Below are 20,210 nucleotides of genomic sequence, written 5' to 3' on the forward strand. Positions count from 1 at the left end.
CACAAACAGGTGACCACGCTCCATCCAGCCCTTTCTTTCTCACTCCATAAGAAATTTCTACACTTATCTTTTATTTTTCTAAGATGCCTTTCCCAAGATTTTCTATTTCTGGACAGTCTTAATCTTCTACTAAGAGTGCCCTTAAAATATTAGAATTATAGACTAGTGGACATATTGGACAAAGAAAGGACTCTAGAGAGTATGTAATTCTATACTCTGTGAACATCAAACAATTGAAACACCAGATTTGGATTCCACTATTTCTGTTAGCCATTTTTCTGTTGATGAAATAATTCCTTTTTGTTCACTGTTTTGGATTCAAGGCTTATCAACTTTTTGTTTTTATCTCAAGGATTTGGTCCTAATCATTTTGCCTCTCAGGGCACTTTTTCTAATTCTTTAAGATTTGGTCTGTTCTTATCATAATGCCTTCTATTCAGAGTTTTGCCCATTGATTCACTTATTCAAGCATTATTCTATACCAGAACTATCCAACAGAACTTTCTGTAGTGGTGGGAATCTTCTATAATGGGAAGTGTCCAATATGATAGCCATTAGGTACATGTGGCTATTAAATATTGAAATGTGATTTACATGATTAAGGAACTGTATTTAACTTAACCACACATGATCAGTGACAGCCATGATGGAGAACAAACTTCTACACAACGATAACTTCCTTCCTCACTTCAACACTTTTATTTTCTGGCTCTGTGATAACTACTAATTGGAGAATGAATGACTTCAAATCAGGTCTACTGTATCCAAAGCCTTTATATTGGGAGGTGGACAAAGAAGGACATAATCCTCACTCTACTACCACCTTGTGTAATCTTGTGCAAATAATCTCACCTGCCTGGCTTCAGTTTCCTTATTTATAAAGTATAGGGATTGAATTCAATGATTTCTCAATTAACACTTAGCTTTAGATTCTAACGCTCTTGATACTCAAATTGCCCCTCATTTCCTCACAAACTTCAACATATCAAAATATTATTTTGAAAAAGAGTATGATGGGCCGCCCCTCTTTTGTTCCGGCTTTCCCCCTCTCTCTCTTTGGTTCCATGAAGCACAAATGGATTTGATTTGTATAGCAATAACATTCCCCGTGCTTCTCTGTGGGTCAAACATTAAAAAGGATAGATAACATTCTTCTAAAATTTTTAAAGAGACATTTTTCTTTGAAACACATGAACACACAGGTGATTCCAGTACTTTAAGAGTGATACTTGCCAGCAACAAAAATGTCAGATAATTGCTTTCCTGGAGTGGAAGCTCACTCACTACAGGGCCAGGGGCCAGGGACCAATCTCTAGAGGGGCTTTTTTTTTTTTTTAAAAAAAAAAACATATTCAATGGCACAATAAAATAAAAGTGTGCTGTTTGAAAAAAATAGCAGAAAAAGTATTATATTTTGCTCATATTAAGTAAACCTCTATGAAAATCTGCTTAGCTGGTAAAGAATATATGGAAGCAGCCATTTTCTGGGAAAGAGCAGATAATGTCTACCAGAGAGAAAAGATGAATGCTGTCAGTGTTTTGTGGAGAGGGTATAAAAGTAAATCTTCTTAAAATTTAAGGGTTTTTTGTTTTGTTTTTTGCTTTTTCCTATTCTTTTACTACAAAAGAAATACATGCTGAGAGTAAAAAATCAAATTCCAAACAAATTTATGAACAAAAGCTTAATAAGTTCTTGGTCGTAAAACATATAGAGTACACAAATACACACTCTTTCTTCTTTTTTTCCTCTTTCTCTTTATTATTTTCTTTCTACCTTCCTTCTTTTTTATAATAATCAGTTATTTTTAAAATATTAATATACAACACGTTTTCTTTAACAACTCATCAACCATTCATAATCTCAAATATATGTGTATACATTATACATACATTGGCTATATAAATATGCATTATCTATGTAATTATTATAATAGAAATATGTAAAGCAATAAATGGATATATATGCAGCATTTGTTATGTCCAATTTATTATTCTAAGTAGTTACATAAGACTTCAAAACATGGGTATACAACCATTTTTATGTTGATGGGCATTCAATTTTATGTGTGTTGATAAGAAGGGATGAAAACAGTCAGCTTTATATTCATATATGAATTGAAATTGGATGATCTTGATTGTCAGGGAGCAAAAACTCGATTATGCAGCTCAAGGGACTAGTCAGCCAGGAGAGTCTTCAAAGATAAATAGTTCCAATGGCAAAAAAAGGAATAAATTCCTAATGTCATAATATCACAGGATGAGACAGCTGAAGGAGATGTAAGAACAACTACATCTAGTCCCCTAATTTTACTAAAGAGGAAATCGAAGCCCAGCAAGATCGTCTTCCTCCAGATCACATAACTGTAAAGTGTTATGGTCCTGATTAAAGTCTTTGGCTCTGAACTGGCCTTCTTTAAAGAAAGAAGTAATAAAAGGACATTATAAGCCTGCCTGTGATCAGCTGCTGAAGGGTTTCTTCCTCTGGGTTTTAACTAACCCCAGGAAGATTTTAAAGTTCTATCCAGCTTGACCTCCATTCTCCTCATTTTCCTAGACATTTTTCCATTCATCTGATACATGACATATCATTTTGACATTCATGCATTCGCATTTCAAAGATCTTTACTAAGCCTCTTCTATTACCCGAGGAGGCAGGAAGGAGTATTGGTTAAAAGCCTGGATTCCAACCTCATGTCTTCCTTCTAGTTGCATGACTTGGGCATTAATTGACCCTCTCTCAGCTTCAAATTTTCCAACTTTAAAGGCAAGAAAGATTCTGCCTTATATTACCGTTATGAGGATTAAGAGATAACGTAATTTTATAGTCAAATGTTAAGTAAACTTTGCTTATTTTAGGTCTGGATTCTGTTTGACAGATATTTCAGCAAAGTCTCTCTCTTGTTTTACATTATTGTCATTAAAACAAAGTATTATTGCTTCTACCACTCTACTTCCATTTCCAAGTTTTTTAATACTTTCCTTTAAAAAATGCATCAAAATGAAGGTATTTCTTATTTGGCTGGCTACACACGTACAGGAAAGAATAGATGGGTAACAGCAAACTGTGCATACCCAACATACCAATCCTGAGAATTTTCTCTGTCGTTGGAGGTACACACACATACACACACACATATGTATATACACACACACATACACATTCATTTATATGCCATACATGCACATGTGTACATGTTCATGTATACATAGCTTTGCTTTCTGTTGTGAATTTTGCATAAATGGTGTCAAGGGGGTGCATAGGTATTTGAGATTTGACTTTTTCATTCACTGTTATTTTTTTCCAGTTAGTCTTATTTAACACATATTATGCTCACACATTTATTTCGATCACTTAAATAATTATTATTTTAGTACATGAAAATATCTAAGGTGAATACATAACTTTTTACCCAAAGCAGACTCATTTTGAAAATTAAAACAGGCTTGATTAAAAATCATACCTATAAAATGGGCTTAAACTAAGACTATCCTGGGCAAACCAGTATGAAGGGTCACTCTGAATATGCTACAAATTTTATGTATTCCTATTGGTTGACATTTAGATAGTTTCCAATTTTCAGGTATTTTAAGTAATGATACAATATCTTCAAACATGTTTCCTGGTGCACTAGTGAAAGAGTTTTCTCTAATATTCTAATGTAAATTCTAAGCTATAGATATGTGTATTTTCAGTTTACTAATTATTGACATATTAGCTTCCAAATTGGTATCTGCATTAGTTATGCATAAGACTTCGCTTTCCCCACATTCTCGCCAACACTTGTAGAATCACTTGGCCAGGGGATAGTAGCATTTAATCATAATTTTGATTTGCATTCCTTGATTAACACTTAGATTGCACAACCTTTTATATTTGCTGGAGTTCTTCTGGTAAATCTACTTTTGTATCTTTTTTATTTTTTATTTTTTTGGATTACTCTGAAGTAAATAAACTATGGCTTTTTATTTTTAAACATATTTGAAATTATGTCTTTCAGGTGAGTACAGGCAATTTACATTTTCTGTGATTATAAATATATTTTGCTACATAATTTTTTTCACACTAGGGGTTTATCAACTTTATTAATTTTTTAAAATATTTAGGTTTCAGTTAACAATATATTAGATGAGAATTACTATTGATATGAAGTTTTAATACAGGCACATAGGATATCTCTTTATTTGTTTAGATCCTTAATTTTTCTCAGCAGTTTTTTGTTACTTTTATGTCTCATATTTATAATTTTTGATATTGTTTTAAAGGGTGTTTTAGAATTAATTTTTAACTGTGACTGACTTGTAGAAATACAACTGGTTTTGTTTTTTATCACATGTGAGATAATTTAGTTATAGCAACCTTGCTAAATTAACTCATTGGCTGAGCTAATGTCATGGCTTAAATGTGATGTCCCCCCAAAACTCACATGTAAGACAATGCAAGAAGGTTTGGAAGAGAAATGATTGGGTTACAGCCTTAACCTAATCAGTGAATTAATTGATGCAATTAACTGAGTGGTAACTGGAAGCAGAAGGGGGGTGGCTGGAGGAAGTGGTTCATTGGGTGCATGGCTATGGGTTCTATATTGTGTATCTGGTGAGTGCAGTGCCTCTCTCTGCTTCCTGTCTTGGCGGGAACTGCTTCCCTGCATCACACTCTTCCACCATGATGTCCTGCCTCACCTTGAGCCCCAAGGAATGGAGCCTGCTAACTATGAACTAAGACCTTTGAAACCGTGAGCCCTTAAATAAACTTTTTCTCCTCTATAGTTGGTTTGGTCGGGTGCTTAGTCACAGCAGTGAAAAAGCTGACTAAAACAGCTAGATTTGGGGAATTTTTTTAAATGAACAACTTTTTCAAATGCATTTATGACTGAAAGCTGTTTTACTTTTTCCTTTCTAATTCTCATACCTTTTATGTGCTTTTCTTGTACCAGAGAACAACAGTGAATGAACTTGAGAAGAACACTATCCGTACCTTGTTTGACCTCAAAGCGAATTTATTTTAACATTTTTAATGTTATAACATTGAGTTGGTTATGTGATGGTGTTTGTAGATGGGTTTTGTCAAATTAGGTAAATTCTCTTCTATTCCTAATTTGAGAATTTCTATCATTAATGTGTGTTCAATTTCAATAAGAGCTTTGTGTCTATTAAGATAAAGATGTTTTTTCCCCATTTTATTCTGTTTGTGTGGTTAGTTATGCCAATTCATTTTTTTTTCCTGAATGTTAAACCCACCTTGAAAAAAATCAATCCTATCTGAACATATTTTATCATGCTTCTTATATGTTGGTGAATTCTATTTATTAATATCAGGTTTAGGATTTGGGGATTTATATTTAAGAGTGATATTGGCCCTTGACTTTCCTTTCTTGTAATATGCTTGTGATATTTTGATAATAAAGATCTGTTTACTTCATAAAATCAGTTGAAAAGTTTTCCTTTCTACTTTCTGGAAAAAAAAAGTGAGTGTAAGATTCATATTCTTTCTTAAATATTTGGAATAGTTCACTAGTTCATTCTTGGCATGAGTCAGTTATGTTACTTTTTCTTTGACATGTCTTCTTGGGAATCTATTAATTTTTAATCTTCAAAAAATTAGGATTGTTGATTTTTATAATGTACCTGTTTCCTATCCCATGGATTTCAGCTGTTATTTTTGTTTTCTTTCTACTCTTTCAGTGTTGATTTTCTTTTCTTTTTCTAGCTAAGATAGAAGCTTACATTATTGATTTTTCAGACTTTCTTATTTTCTCGACAATATGTCTAAAGGTAAGTTTTTCTTTAAGTTTTATTGGTAATTCATAATTGTTGGTGCCGTATTGTCATTATCATTTAGTTTAAATATACCCTAACTTCAATTGATAAATATACGTATATATGTGGATTATTTAGAACTGTGTTGCTTAATTTCTAAAAATTTAGAGATCTTCTAGTTTTAACTTAATTCCACAGAAGAATGCTTTCAATTCAATTTATGTGCTAATGTATACTCTATTTGGATAAAATGGTCCATATGTATTTGAAAATAATATTCTGGAGTTATTGGGTAGAATTCCCTAGATAAATACAAATTAAGTTAATTTTCTTACTATTATTTGAATTATTTATCCTAAATAGTTTTTTTCCTATCAATTATGAAGACACTTACATTAAAAGTCAACTTTATAAATCTGTCTCTTTTTTCTTTTGGGTTGTATCCATATTTGCTTTACATATGTTTGAATATATATTGATGCATACAAAATTACATCTTCCTTTTCTATTGATCCTATTTTCACTATGTAATGTTCATCTTTCTTTCCTAGCTACATTAATATATTTTTTGCCTTTTACTGTCAAACAAACTTTGTCCTTGAAAGTGCTTTTGAATAATAAATCCAAGTCAGACAATCTTTGACTTTCTTGAGGTAGTCTCCTTATGCTTAATGTAATTAATGACATAGTTGGGTTTAAATAAAACATTTTGTCATTTTATTTCTATTCTTTTTCATTTTTATTCTCCCATATCTTATCTGCTTTGGGATTTTAAAAACTTATTATTCTTTTTTATCTATTAGCTTATTAGTTATACAGTCTCAAAATATCATTTTAGTAGTTGCCAAAGAGTTTAAAATATGCTTCACAATAGTTTCACTCTATTAAGTCCCCTCAACCTGAATTTTGTGCTATTGAATCCAAGCCCTCCTCCTGGTCAATATGGCTTCCTGGTCACAGAGCCTCACAGCTAGCCCACAAGTCCCCTCTGAGGAACAGTTGTGGAATGGCAGCTGGTGGGGGGCTAAAGGGTGGGCAGCTATAATAGGCTGCAGCTGCAGAGAACTGACATACCTGCATAGGACTGAGGTGCAGCAAGCCAGGGTGTACCCAGTTGTCCCCCTGCAGCCATTGGCCCAGGCCAATGAGTGACAAACCCAAAAATCATGGCAGACCTGAATGGAGGCAAGATCAGACTCAAGGGTGAACCAATACAGTTGGTACTTTTCCAAAACCTTATTAGCATAAATTTGGACCAATAGTATTGGTACTTTGCAAAACCCTGATTAGCATACATTTGAACCTATATAGTTGGTCCAAGAGCTATTTAAAACCCCTAGACTAGTACATGCAAGCAGAAACCCCTCTCAATTCTCCTCTGGCCCTGTGGAACTATCTCTTTTCTCCCCACTTGAGTAAATCCTACTCTTCTACACTCACTCTTCCTTGTCTGTGTATTTCATTCTTTGAATCTGCAAGACAGGAATCTGGAAAGAAATCGGCGGTGAGCTATTGGAGTCTTGTGTCACACAGGAGGGCATAGCCCGCCATTAAGACTGAAACAGGTCACTTGATATTAGTGGAGAAAAATCTGACTTTGTTGGCTACAGCCTTCAGAGATGAGGCTAAGCTGTCTTGATGCTAAACTGAGCTTTCTTGTCTGCAGAAGCCTGCAGTTTATGCAGATACCCACCTACCTGCAAAAGTGGAGAAACACCTGCTTCACTATTGCTGTCATAGTTTTTCTTTTGCATGTGTTATAAATCTCACAAGATTTTGTTATTTATTTTGCATCATGTAGTCAAAATTATTTTGCATATATCTATACATTTATCATTCCTAGAAAATTTCTTTGGTTTTTTTTCATAATGTCGGTCCACTGGCAATAGATTTTCTTAGCTTTTGTTGATTTGCAAGTGTCTTAATTTTACCTTTATTTAAAATAAATATTTTCTCTACAAATCTAGGTTAGCATTTGTTCTATTTGGCTTTATTTTAGCACTTTAAATATGTCATTTCTTTGTCCTTTGGCTTCTGCGTTTTCTATAGAAAAATCAGCTACCAGCCACACTGTTGATTGCTTAAAATGTTCCCATAGAGGGACTGGGGGTGTAGTTTATACTAAGTGGTAGAGCACTTGCCTAGCATATGTAAGGCACTGGGTTCAATTCTCAGCACTATACATAAATGAATCAATAAAATAAAGGTCCATTGACAACTAAAAGAATATTTTTAAAAAATGTTCCCTTAGTATCTCACTCCACTGTTGACTACTTTTTTTTTTTTTTTAAGACTGGAGATTGAATTCAGGGGCACTCAGCCACTGAGCCACATCCCCAGTCCTATTTTTGTATGTTTTATTTAGAGAAGGGGTCTCATTGAGTTGCTTAGCACCTCACTTTTGCTGAGGCTGGCTTTAAACTCATGATCCTCCTGCCTTGGCTTCCCGAGCTGCTGGGATTACAGGCATGTGCCACAGCACCCAGTTTGTGGCTACTTTAAAGACTTTTTTGTCTTTAGTTTTCAGCAAGCAACTCTAACATGCCCAGAGGAATTTTACTTGTATTTATTGTCCTTGAGGTTCACAGAGATTCTTAAATCTGTGGGTTGATGTTCTTTATCAATTCTTCAGTGTTATCCACTACTGTCTCCTCAAATATTGTTTTCCATTCTGCCTTTATCCTGTTATTCCACTTGCATATAAGACTATTTCACTGGCCTACATATCCTTTATGTTCTCTTATTTCTATCTCTGTTCTTCACTTTTTTATACTGGCTATGGGCTCATCTTTTAATAATCTGCTATGTCTAGTGTGTCATAAAGTCATTCTGAATTTTTAATTTCAGATATTCTTAGTTCTAGATTTTCTACTTGATTCTTATTCAGGTCTCTACTGAAAACCTACATTTTTCATTTTTAATCCATCTTTCTCAATATTTTCCTTCAACTATTTGCATTAGTTGTTTAGAGTTCTTCTCTGCTAACTTCAGCATCTGGGTCCTGAGCCAATCTGCTGCCACTGGCTCCATTACCTCTCAGCTATTGCTCACATTTTCATAACTCTTCATATGCCTAACATTAGGAATAACTAGTAAATAACTAGAGACCGTAGATTACACATTTTCTTCCAGAGAGAACACCTTCTTCTGTTTGTTGAGTGAATCAGGTGAGACTATAAGGACCTGATGCTATTATTAACTTGTAGTTTTACTAAGATCAGTCTATCTGGGCTTTTGATTAAAAACCTTGCAGGTCCTAAAACGTTGAAGGATTCAATTTGGACCTAAAGAACTTTGGAATTTAACTTTTTAGCTGCCTGCCACATGTAGCTTCAAAATACAGCAGTTATTTTGAGTCCTGTACTTTGACGGGACTTTATCTCCTAAGTCCTTCAAGATGACAGAGATTTCACTGATTTAAAAAAAAAATTCAGTTCAGTTCCTTAGCCTCCTTTGCTGCCCTAGAATTCAGCAAATGTACTGTTGGAAAACTGCTCATATATTTAAATCATTTACCATTTCTATCTAAAGCTCCACCTCCTTCTTTGCCCAAGCTAAGCCACATTTTAATACTCATTTGGAGTTATACATGCCTTTAAAGAAGAAAATGTCAGGTGATTGTCAGCTCACCTAGAAATGGCTTTCTGAGACTTCATTTCATCAGCTTTCTTTTTAAAAAATCTTTCATTTCTCTTTGATTTTTAAAAATCAATTTTTATAATTTATCTCTTCTAGTTCTTACAGTATGTATATTGATCTGGCACGATCACCTACATCTTTCCCGCAGTGGAAGACTATTTGGTTGTGTTTGTCTTATTTCATGCATTTTTTGCATCTTATACTTGTGCTTTCCTGCTTTTCCTTTTTTATCCTTTCCTGTCTTTACTGATTTGATCTGCTAGTTTAGTATAATAAATATCAAATCTACTTTTATTCTTTAACCATCAGCTTTAAGTTTTAACTTTACCCATAAATAAAGAAAGGCTAAGGTTAATTGATGTTTGTGTTTCATTTCATTTTTTTTAGAGAGAGAGAGTTTTTTTAAATTTTATTTTTTAGTTTTCAGTGGACACAACATCTTTATTTTATTTTTATGTGGTGCTGAGGATCGAACCCAGTGCCTCGTGCATGCCAGGTAAGCACGCTACCGCTATGCTACCACTTGAGCCACATCCCCAGCCCTATGTTTGTGTTTTAAATAACATTAATTAGTATCTATGCCAGTGTATTCTCACTTTTGTCAAAGGTCAGTTTAGCAATTTCTTAATACCATTTCTACCATCTGATTTCTTCCTTCTGATTCAATTTAATTCTTACTGCTCTAGCTTTATGATAGTTTACTAGTGAGAGAGGACCAATTAAAAATTTAAACAATCTTCATCCCAAAACAATCTTTATATCACTCTCATTCCTGAATGCTGGCTTATCTGTGTATAGATTTTTCAGGCTGCAAATTATTATCACCTTGCAGGTTGGAAAAAAAGTACTCTGTAGTCTTTTGTCCTTCTTTCTTCTATTCTGAGAAAACTATTTATCAGTCCTCTATTTTTTATAAATTGAGACACCAATTATCAATCTGTTGTTTCTCCATAGGCAATCTATCTTTATGATGCCCTTAAAATCTTCTTCCAGGAGATTGGTATTCTATCCATGTACACTTGTTCTATCAAAATATACTTCTGAGGTCAGAAAAAAATCAGACAAATTCATGGTGGTAGGGCCGTGGACTATTACAATATACTTAATTTCTTTTACTTTTTGTCTTTGATGCAAGTACTTCATCAATCTGAAAACTCATATTTCTTTAATTTTGGAAAATCTTCATGAATTACATGAATATTGCATCTTTCATTTTCTCCATAATCTCTATTAACAGATGTATATTTGATATATTCATTCTATACTCCATATGGCTTAACTTACCTTTCATATTTTCAAACTTTATTTCTCCTGTTCAGATTTATCACTTCTTTCTTGCACTGTGCCTGAGTGAAGTATTTAATTTTTTTGTTTTTATTGCTTTTAGTTCCTATGTCTAATCCATAATGTGAAAAACAATGGTTAAATGTCAATGTCCCTTTTAGCCCTCATACCCAAAAGTTCAAAGTTGGCTGGATTTATCACAGTTTTTTTCTGAATGATCAGTGTCTCAAATAACTTTTCTTGCCTCTCTAGAAAATTCTGTAACTGTTAGTTTCTCATTAAAAATATCTCAATGCATTAGAAGATCTTTGTTGCAACATGAAATCATCTCTGAAAACTCTGTAGATCAATTTTCAGAATACAGGAAGACAGATTTCAAATGAAGAGAAGAATAAATGATAAGGAGAAGAATCATTTTTCAACAGTGCAGTTAGTACTAACCAATCTGTATCCTGGGAAATCGGAATCTTTATTTCAAAGAAAGCAAAAGAGAGGCTGAAGGAGTCGAATCCAGGTACCTGATTAGTTTAAATGCTATTGTATCTCCAGCACTTGGTCTTAATTGTCTCCTCTTGAACACTCAATACCTGCATTCATGTTGCCTGGCCCCAGGGACACAGAGCAGCCCACTGTCCCCACTGAAAGGAAATGAAAAATCTGCTGATGCTAAACAGACCTCCTTCAGCAACCATAGCCATCTAAGCACTGTGTCCTGCCGAGTGATTAATGACCGTTCTTTTCCCTTTACGTTTAAGAGCAACGTGTTGCAGAAAGGAAGAGAGAAAAACAGAATGAAAAAGAGGGTTGAGGAAGAGAATGGACAAAATATAAAGTAAAAGAGAACAAATTGTATGAGAGAAGAGGAAAGAAGCAATTTCTCAATATAAAATAGAGAACTGGCCCAAACTATAACTTTCTACTCATTATAGAATTCCACCTCTATGGTAAGAACGTCATGTTATTTAGGCGTATCTTACCTAAATCTACTGAGTCACTGTTTTGAAGAGTAAAGGAAAAGTTAAAAACGAATCTTCTCATGTTTTTAAGTCATCTATCTCTGGCCTCAGAAAGAAATGATGCTCCATTATAACTTTTGTCAATTGTACCTCCGTGGCTACCCTTTAGGAATTTAAATACATTGGGAGAGGTAAAGATTTAAGGGGAATGGTGTTTAGCACATTGGTAACTTCTCTTCCTCTCTGCGTCTTCTAGCATTCCTATTTCTTATTAATGATTCATTTTCATGTGTGTATGAGGAATATGAAATAGCAACATCTGTCATCTCATTTATTGACATAGTCGATTTTCCAGATCCAACTCCCTAGGCCAGTGTCTGCTTTCTCCTTCACTCCCTCCAGGGTGTTCAATGGTTCTGTAATGTAGGAAAAAAACTGCTGCCAGAGACTTATACATTAGGAAGGCTAGTGATTTTTCATCAACATCAGCCTGGTTAAAGATACAAAAGCTATTTCCCTTCTTCATTTTCAGGACCTGCTTTGGGCATGCATGCACTGGATTGTCAACAACTTTCCATGATGCTATAGATCTCTTGTTAATATGGGCCCCGTTCACTGGGGTTTGACGGTTGTATAGGGATGACTCCTGGTAAACATTTTGTGGAAGAATTGGTGGAAAGAAAGGGGGAAAGGGTACTTAGAGGTATTAGTGCAGTTAAGGTTTCAAGCAGCCAGCAGCTGAGAATCAAAACTCATGCACACGAAAACAAGCAGGTTTACTTGAATAGAGCAGAAAATAATTAGAGGTTAAAGATCAACCATAAATAGGAACACTTGGGTTGAGGATGTAGCTTGGTGGTGAGGCACTTGCCTAGAAAGTGTGAAGCTCTGGGTTCAATCCATAGTACTGGGGTCGGGAAAAGGCATAAATAAATAAGACCAGCAATACTTGCAGGCAGCCTAAAAGACCAGTATGAAGCATTCAAATTAATTTTTAAAGACAACAGAAAATCATGTAAATTTCTGGAAGACTATTAGTAGATCTTAGAGGAGACTAGTCAATGCACGTAGTGAAATTTGATCAGAATGTTCAAGAAAGAAGATTCTTTCTTCTGCATAAAGGGCAACCAGAGGAGGTAGGTGGTTGACAAGGGAAACAATTTTGATTATTAATTTTTATTGTAGGTTGTTCAAAACATTACATAGTTCTTGATATATCATATTTCACACTTTGATTATGAACATTCTAGGTGTCATATGACTAGAGAAGGCCCAGACTACTGAAAAGTGGCAGGGAAGGATGGCTCTGAATGGCTCTGAAATCTGAGATAAAGAGCTGGAATGACTTAGAGATACACTAGTCATGGAGGTGTTGGAGGAAGAAACTGAGAGTCCGATACCGTTCCGTGCCAAAAGAGCAGGATGGTGGCATGCCATTGACAGGGAGGGAAAGCTGGGAGGAGTGCAGGTCCTGTCTATGCTGCAGCATGCATCTGCTTGCCACCTCCTTATTAATGCAGGTTTTATGACACAGGTGTAATAATTAACCCAAATGGCTAGCAGATGTGGCTATCCATCTTTGGGCATATTGGCCTCCAAACAGTCTCCCAATCAGCAAATTCTCAAGTAAGGCCAAAGAAAATTAAAGAAAATAAATTCTGTTGATATATTTATGGAGGCCACCTGGATAGAAATTTGACAGCTTAAACCTTGCCTGGATGCCAGGCAACTAAGGAAAGGTCAAAGCCCCTGGAACAATAGGGTTTGGGAAGCCAAAGAACAGACATGGAGCAGAAACGTTCAGTCACATTGCATCTCAAAAAGATTAAAAATGGAATTTTACTTTTCAGGTAAAAACATTGCTAAAATTTCTATCTCTATCTCCCCAAAATCTGCCTTTGTTTTTTGACAAGAATCTCGATATTTTTTTCCAAATGCATTCCCCACTCTAACTAAATCCATCCATCAATCAATGAATGAAGGTTTTGTTTACATATCAGTCATTTCTTCTTCTTTTTGACTACTACTTTCTTGATTCATGCTCTTAAATTTTTCTCTTCTATTGTAAATAGTCAGTTACTAGTCTCCTGCCTACATTCTTGTTTTTCTTGCCAAAGCAATCATTCTAAGTTACATTTTTTGGTCATATTGTTTACTTGTTTAAAACTTTTAGCATTTCCCCATTTCCTATTAAATAAAATCAAAGCTCTTTGCCTCTTGTTAAGGTTTCTATCTAAGTTAGAGTCAGTTTATCTACCTGCTATCATTGCTACATGAGCCGCCTCTTTGAACAAATTTATTAATCCCAATCCTGCAAAATAACTCTTCCCTTCCTTTACTGCTTACATACTGCCTGACTTGAAATGCCTCCTTTCTCTACCCTTGTTCAAAACCATCATTTCAAACATTGGGGATAAACTTTCAGCTTACTTTTATTTATTTGGTCATTCAAAAAATATTTATTAAACTAAAACTATGTGTCAGGCACTGATACAGGTTTTAATACAGTGGTGAAAAATAGACAAGGTCATTGCTTTTATGGTCTTTCCATTTTACGTGGGGAAAATGTCAGAAAACAAATAATTCAAAGAAAATAAATGGAATAAATTAAGATAATGAAAAAAGCTGTGAGGAATTGTCAGAGTTTCCAGTTCAAGGTAAGATAGAGTAAGCACATTTCTCCCTGTTTCTTCTAACTACCCTGATAAAATATCAACAGAATGCATAAAGCAACAATGTTAGGATTTTATAACCTAAAGGGCAACAGACATATTTGAAAAGAATACCAGAATTTTGAGTATCACCAAAGCAGTAATTGGTTTACCAGTTTTTTCCTCCGGCATCCTCCAGACCAAACTTATTACAATATGACTGTATAAATTCATAGTGTAGACAGGGAGAACTCTAGGAAAAACCCTTAATTTCTGGATCAAGAAATGGGAAAAGGCAAATAATAATGCACAAAGAAGGAACATAGAAATCCTCCCATTTTTTTCACATTTTCTTTCCTTCCATCATCTTATTTTAAGTCCCCAATCTTACGGTAGCAGTGACAGTGGAAGACCTTGGGAACCCACAGGAGACTAGATTTTTGAAGGATAGGAACCCTCCTTGCCATTCAGGCAGGCAGTAGTTCCAAGAGGGTAGGGTCAACACCTTTTTTATATCTTTTTCTCACTATTCTTGTATTGATCCCTGATGTAGGTGCAGTTATTAAAGTTAGTGACAGAATGGAAGAAACTACAGCACCAGTTTTCTAGCCAAAGCACCAAAAAATAGGAGCCCCAAGGATTTGGAAAGTACCAGGAAGATGGCTGAGACAAAGGACATCGGAAAATGACTTATAACGTATATATTCCTGAGCTCACTCCATAGTTTGCACACATGGCCCTGATCATAGTCAGATACTATACACTGGCAAGTCAGCTAATAGATATATTCAGCTTCAGGCCCCTGATTAGCAAGCACTTTGTGCTACCAGGTGGTGCACCCAAAGGACAGGTCTGAATGGTACTGCCATGGCTTAGAAGACACAGCTGACACTGGGATAGCACCAATGAAAAGTGGGTTGGAAATCATACCCGAGTCTAACCAGTTCAACTACGTGGGAAAGCAAAAACATCAGCATCTCGCATAGGACTTATACAAGTCTCCTAACACCATACTCAAAATTTCTGGGATAAAAATCCAAAATACTTCAATGTGAGAACCTGGAATATCTCCAATTGTCCAAGAAAAGACAATCCATAGATTGATGATGACACAGATGACACAGATGTCAAAATGATCTGACAAAAACTAAAAGGCACGATTTCTAAAAATGCTTCATCGGTAAGCAACACTCAAATTTGTGAACACTCAAATCCAGCAGAATTCTAGAAAGTCATGGTAAGAAATAGAAAATACAAAGCAGAAGCTTTGGCTTTGGAAATTGTAGAATTAACAGCTACAATTACCAAAACTTTTTTTTTTTTTTAAAAAAAAGCTCACAGGATCAGTCGCAGAATGGAAAATGACAGAGGAGTAAGAAAACTTGAAGATAAACTAACATACAGTATGCAATATAGAAAACAGGGGGAAAAGACTGAAAAGGTATATCAGAAGTGCCTTGGGGACCTGTGGGACAATAATACCCAAAAGATCTGACATTCTGAAATTTGTTTCATCGGACTCCCAAGGGGAGAGAATAAAAGGGAACAGTGCTAAACAAAAGAACTGAAGATATAAAAGCCAAAAACTTTCAAAATTTGGTCAACAACATGTTGTCCACAGATTGAAGAATCTGAATAAACTGTGATCAGAATATACCGAAAGAAATCTATGCCCAGATATATCATAATCAAAACTCTGAAAATTGAACACAAAGAACACATCTTGAAAGCAGCCAGAAAAAAAAAATGTATTGATTTTAGGACTACCTAAAGTTAAAATCCACAAAGGTCAGAAAAAAAGTGGTAGATTTTTGATTACTTGACAGAAAAGAACTGTGTACTCAGAATTCTATACACAGAGGAAATATCCTTCAAGAATGAAGGTGGGATAAAGAAAAATTAAAACATTAACATCATCTTATGGAATTTTTAACCTAAAATATAAAATATCTATAAACTTAAAAGTGGGAAAACAAAATGGACATACAGTGATAGTTTTTTTTTAATTCCACAGGGAGTTACAAATTTTGACTCTAAGTACTTAGGTTGTGAAAATGATCTCTTTCTATATATAATATTTCTAGAGCAGCCTCTTTAAAGAAACATACAAAACAAAGAGTCAAAACACAATGTATGAACTAAAATGGAACATTAAAGATATGAAGATAACCCAAGAGAAGGCAGAAAAGGAAAATAAAAATTAAAAAAACAGAGGTAACAAGCAGAAACTACATAAGAAATGGTATATATAAATACAAACATCAATAATTTTATTACATGTAATTATAGTTGAAGAATTCAATACTTCTTTATCAGAAGATAGAACCAACAGACAGAAAATCAGCAAGGACATGGAACATGGACCAACTATGGCCTCTGGGCCAAATACTGCCCATATATAGCCTGTTTGTGTGCTGCCTATAGGCTAAGAATTTTTTTTTTCATTTTTTAAAGATTGTGAATGTGTGTGTTAGAGATTGCATGTGGCATGCAAGCTTAAAATATGTACTTGCTTTCCCTTTAGAGAAAAAGTTTATGCACACTTGATATAGCAAAGCTGAACAACACTATCAAATAACTGGATCTTATAATATTTATAGAACATTCCATTGAAAAGATTGTGTGTGTGTGTGTGTGTGTGTGTGTGTGTGTGTGTAAAATGAAAAGTATATATTCCATTGAAAAGCATACTAAAGAACAGAAGGTAAATCTTATCCTATGTCAGTAAACTCATCTTAAAAAATTTAAAAGAATTCGGCCAGAGAAAGTGTATTCTCTGACAGTAATGAAACTGAACCAGAAATAAATAACATAAAAATCACAGAAAAATTTCCAACTTCTTCGAAACCAAATGACACACTTATAAATAACTGATGAAGCAAAGAGGAAGACTCAGAAAAAGTTTGAAAATGTACACAACCCAAAGAAATTTAAATACACCATATGAAATTTAACAGCTAAAATATTGGTTAGAGAAAATTTTGTACCACTAAAAGCACATATTAGGAAAAAAAAGGAATTTATATTCATAAATAAAGTTTCTACCTTGGGAAACCAGAAAAAGAAGAGTAAACTGAACCCAAGCCCCACCCCTCTCAATTTAACTGGGAAATTGAATTCAGGGGTGCTTTACTAGTGAGCTCCATCCCTACTTCTTTTATTTTTAATTTTGAGACAGGGTATCCCTAAGTAGCTGAGGGTCTCACTAAATTGCTGAGGGTGACCTTGAATTTGTGATCCTCCTGCCACAGACTCCCAAATAGCTGGGATTACAGGCATGTGCCACTGCATCAGCCATAGGCAGTCTTTTGACAAATGGTTTAGGTGACCTTATACTGCTACTACCACCATGTGATTATTTGGGAACTGAAAATGAGAGAATAGAAGAAATGGAAAGTGTAAAAAGGGGAGGATTTCTGCATTCCCTCTGCATACATTTTTATTTGTCTTCCCACTTCTTGAGCCAGAAATCCAGGGTAATTCCTAGAGTTCTTTCTGTCTGCACTCAGATGCCCACTTTTGTGTTCATACACGTTGAGGTTAGCCTAGGGGATACTGAAGGAAAAACATAGTAGATGAATTGCTACTTCAGTGAGAGTCAAAATTCTGGTCTTCCAGCTGGACATGGTGGCATATATCTGTAATCTCAGTGACTTGGGGGCCTGAAAGAGGAGGATTGCAAGTTTCAGGTCAAGTTTTCAAGTTTGTCGGTAACCCTGTCTCAAAATAAAAAATAAAAAATGCTGAAGTGTAGCTCAGAGGTTAAGTGCTCCTTGGGTTCCAAGTACAAGAAAAAAAAATTCTGAGCGTCTTTCTAAATATATCGGCTGCCTGCTGGGCACAGTGGTGCACGCCTGTAATCCCAGAGGCTTGGGAGGCTGAGGCAGGAGGATCACAAGTTCAAAGCCAGCCTCAGCAGAAATGAGGTGCTAAGCAACTCAGTGAGACCCTGTCTCTGAATAAAAAATACAAAATAGGGCTGGGGATGTGGCTCAGAGTGCTCCTTAGTTCAATCCCTGGTACCAAAAAAAAAAAAAAAAAAAAAAAAATCTTGAAACTGTTGGTTTACACATTCTAGGTGTGTATCATGTTCTGCCTATTTTAAGAAAGAAGAAAACAATATTTTCTTACAAAGAATTTAGTGTATAAGCCTGGGGTAGAGTTGGTTTCTATCCTGCTGCTCTCTACCCTAAACACTCTTGCCTAAACACTTTGGGCGGCTTTTTTCACATTGATTTTATTATTTTTTTTTAAAAAAAGTCCTTATTTATCCTATAAGTCTCCAAGGATTGGCCTGGCCTAATTTATCACATGTATCCCTGTGCCTTGGCAATATGCCCTGCTCAGCAATCCCTACTCTCTGAAGCATGTCTTCCTGCCAATCCCAAGGCAAACCATCCTTCCTATCTTTGTCTTATATCTGGGTATTTTTTTTACCCATTATTTACATTTGAATATCTAGTTACTTGACCACTTTAAAATGTATCTTAGAACTGGTAGATCTGACACTGATCTATAGTTTGAGTGGCCTGGGCTCTGAAGGCCTGAGGGTCACTATTGGAATGAAGATCGGTCAAAGGAAATAGAATAGATCACACTCTCCCAAATATCCAGAATAGAGTTGAAAATGAGGCTCACAAGAACAGGGAACTCTTTCAAAATTGCTCCTTGAGGGTACACCGAAAGCAATGTAGACTAATTCACTTTGCAAATTCCTAGACACCTTCCAAGAAATTCCCTAAGCGCATTAGAAGAAAGGGTGTGATGGTGCTTGTGAATAAAATTAGCGTGGCAAGGCAACTGAATGACATCTTTACTTTGCTATTTATTAAGAAACACATTAGCAAAATTTCCATCTTAAGTTGTTTTCTGAAATGACGAACATTCAGAGGCCTGAGATCAGAATGAGCCCTCCTCCCGTGATCCTGCTAGGACCTCAGCCCCATCTGTACACCATAGGATGATGGGCAGAAAGTAGGCACTAGCCTTGTGTCCAAAGAGTTGTATCTGGAATCAAGAAACAATACAAAATTGTAAAGGGAAAAATGATAAACTCCAAACAGTATAGACATAAAGAAAATGTATTTTTAACTCCAAATGATTAATTTTATTTATATTACCACTTTATAATTTACTGGACCGGTTCAAATGCATTTATCACAATATAGTACTATAGTTTGAAAATTTTTTATTTGCCTCATTTGGTTTTCATTTAACATACACATATTTACCAAGAACTGTGATTAACAACCAACTAAATTGATAATTAAATTGCACAAGCTAACCTGCTTTTTAACCATCTTTAGGATAAAACTTCACACAAAGTATCTAAGAAAAATAGAACTTCATTGGAAGTTTCTACTTCCTTTTAAAAGAATGTGAAAGATTACTGCAAGAAAACAGTAATGCTGTTATGCAAAAATAATCTGCAAGATTAGGACTGAGAACACTGACAGAGTAGAGTCAGAGGAGAGGAAGTGTCGCCTTGGAGAAACCAAAGGAGAAGGACTTCATTGGAAAATGAACCAGCCATATTTTGTTTCTGTCATTTTCCGCTTGAAGGGTACAAATTACTTTGCTTCTTCCTTTGTGCCCCAGCTGCACTTGGGCTTCAGCTACCACTGGTCATCCACATTTTATTCCCTGACATTTGTTAACATCTTTCATTCATTATTGCCTCTTTTCTCATTTTAAAAGTCTTCTTTACTATCATCATACTGGGAAATATTGGTAGAAAGATATGTTAACCCCAAAATGCATAAAGTGATTTTTTTATCATATCTTACTAATAAAGCCTTGATTTGAAAATGAAGTACCTAGTTGTCCTCTTGATGTTTATGATATTTTAATGAAGTTGAACAAAACATTAATGATTGTTGATATATTGTCTGGATATACACTCGATATTGTTCATCTAGGCACA

This window comes from Callospermophilus lateralis, chromosome 7 (assembly GCF_048772815.1).
Source record: "Callospermophilus lateralis isolate mCalLat2 chromosome 7, mCalLat2.hap1, whole genome shotgun sequence".
In the NCBI taxonomy this organism is placed as follows: domain Eukaryota; kingdom Metazoa; phylum Chordata; class Mammalia; order Rodentia; family Sciuridae; genus Callospermophilus; species Callospermophilus lateralis.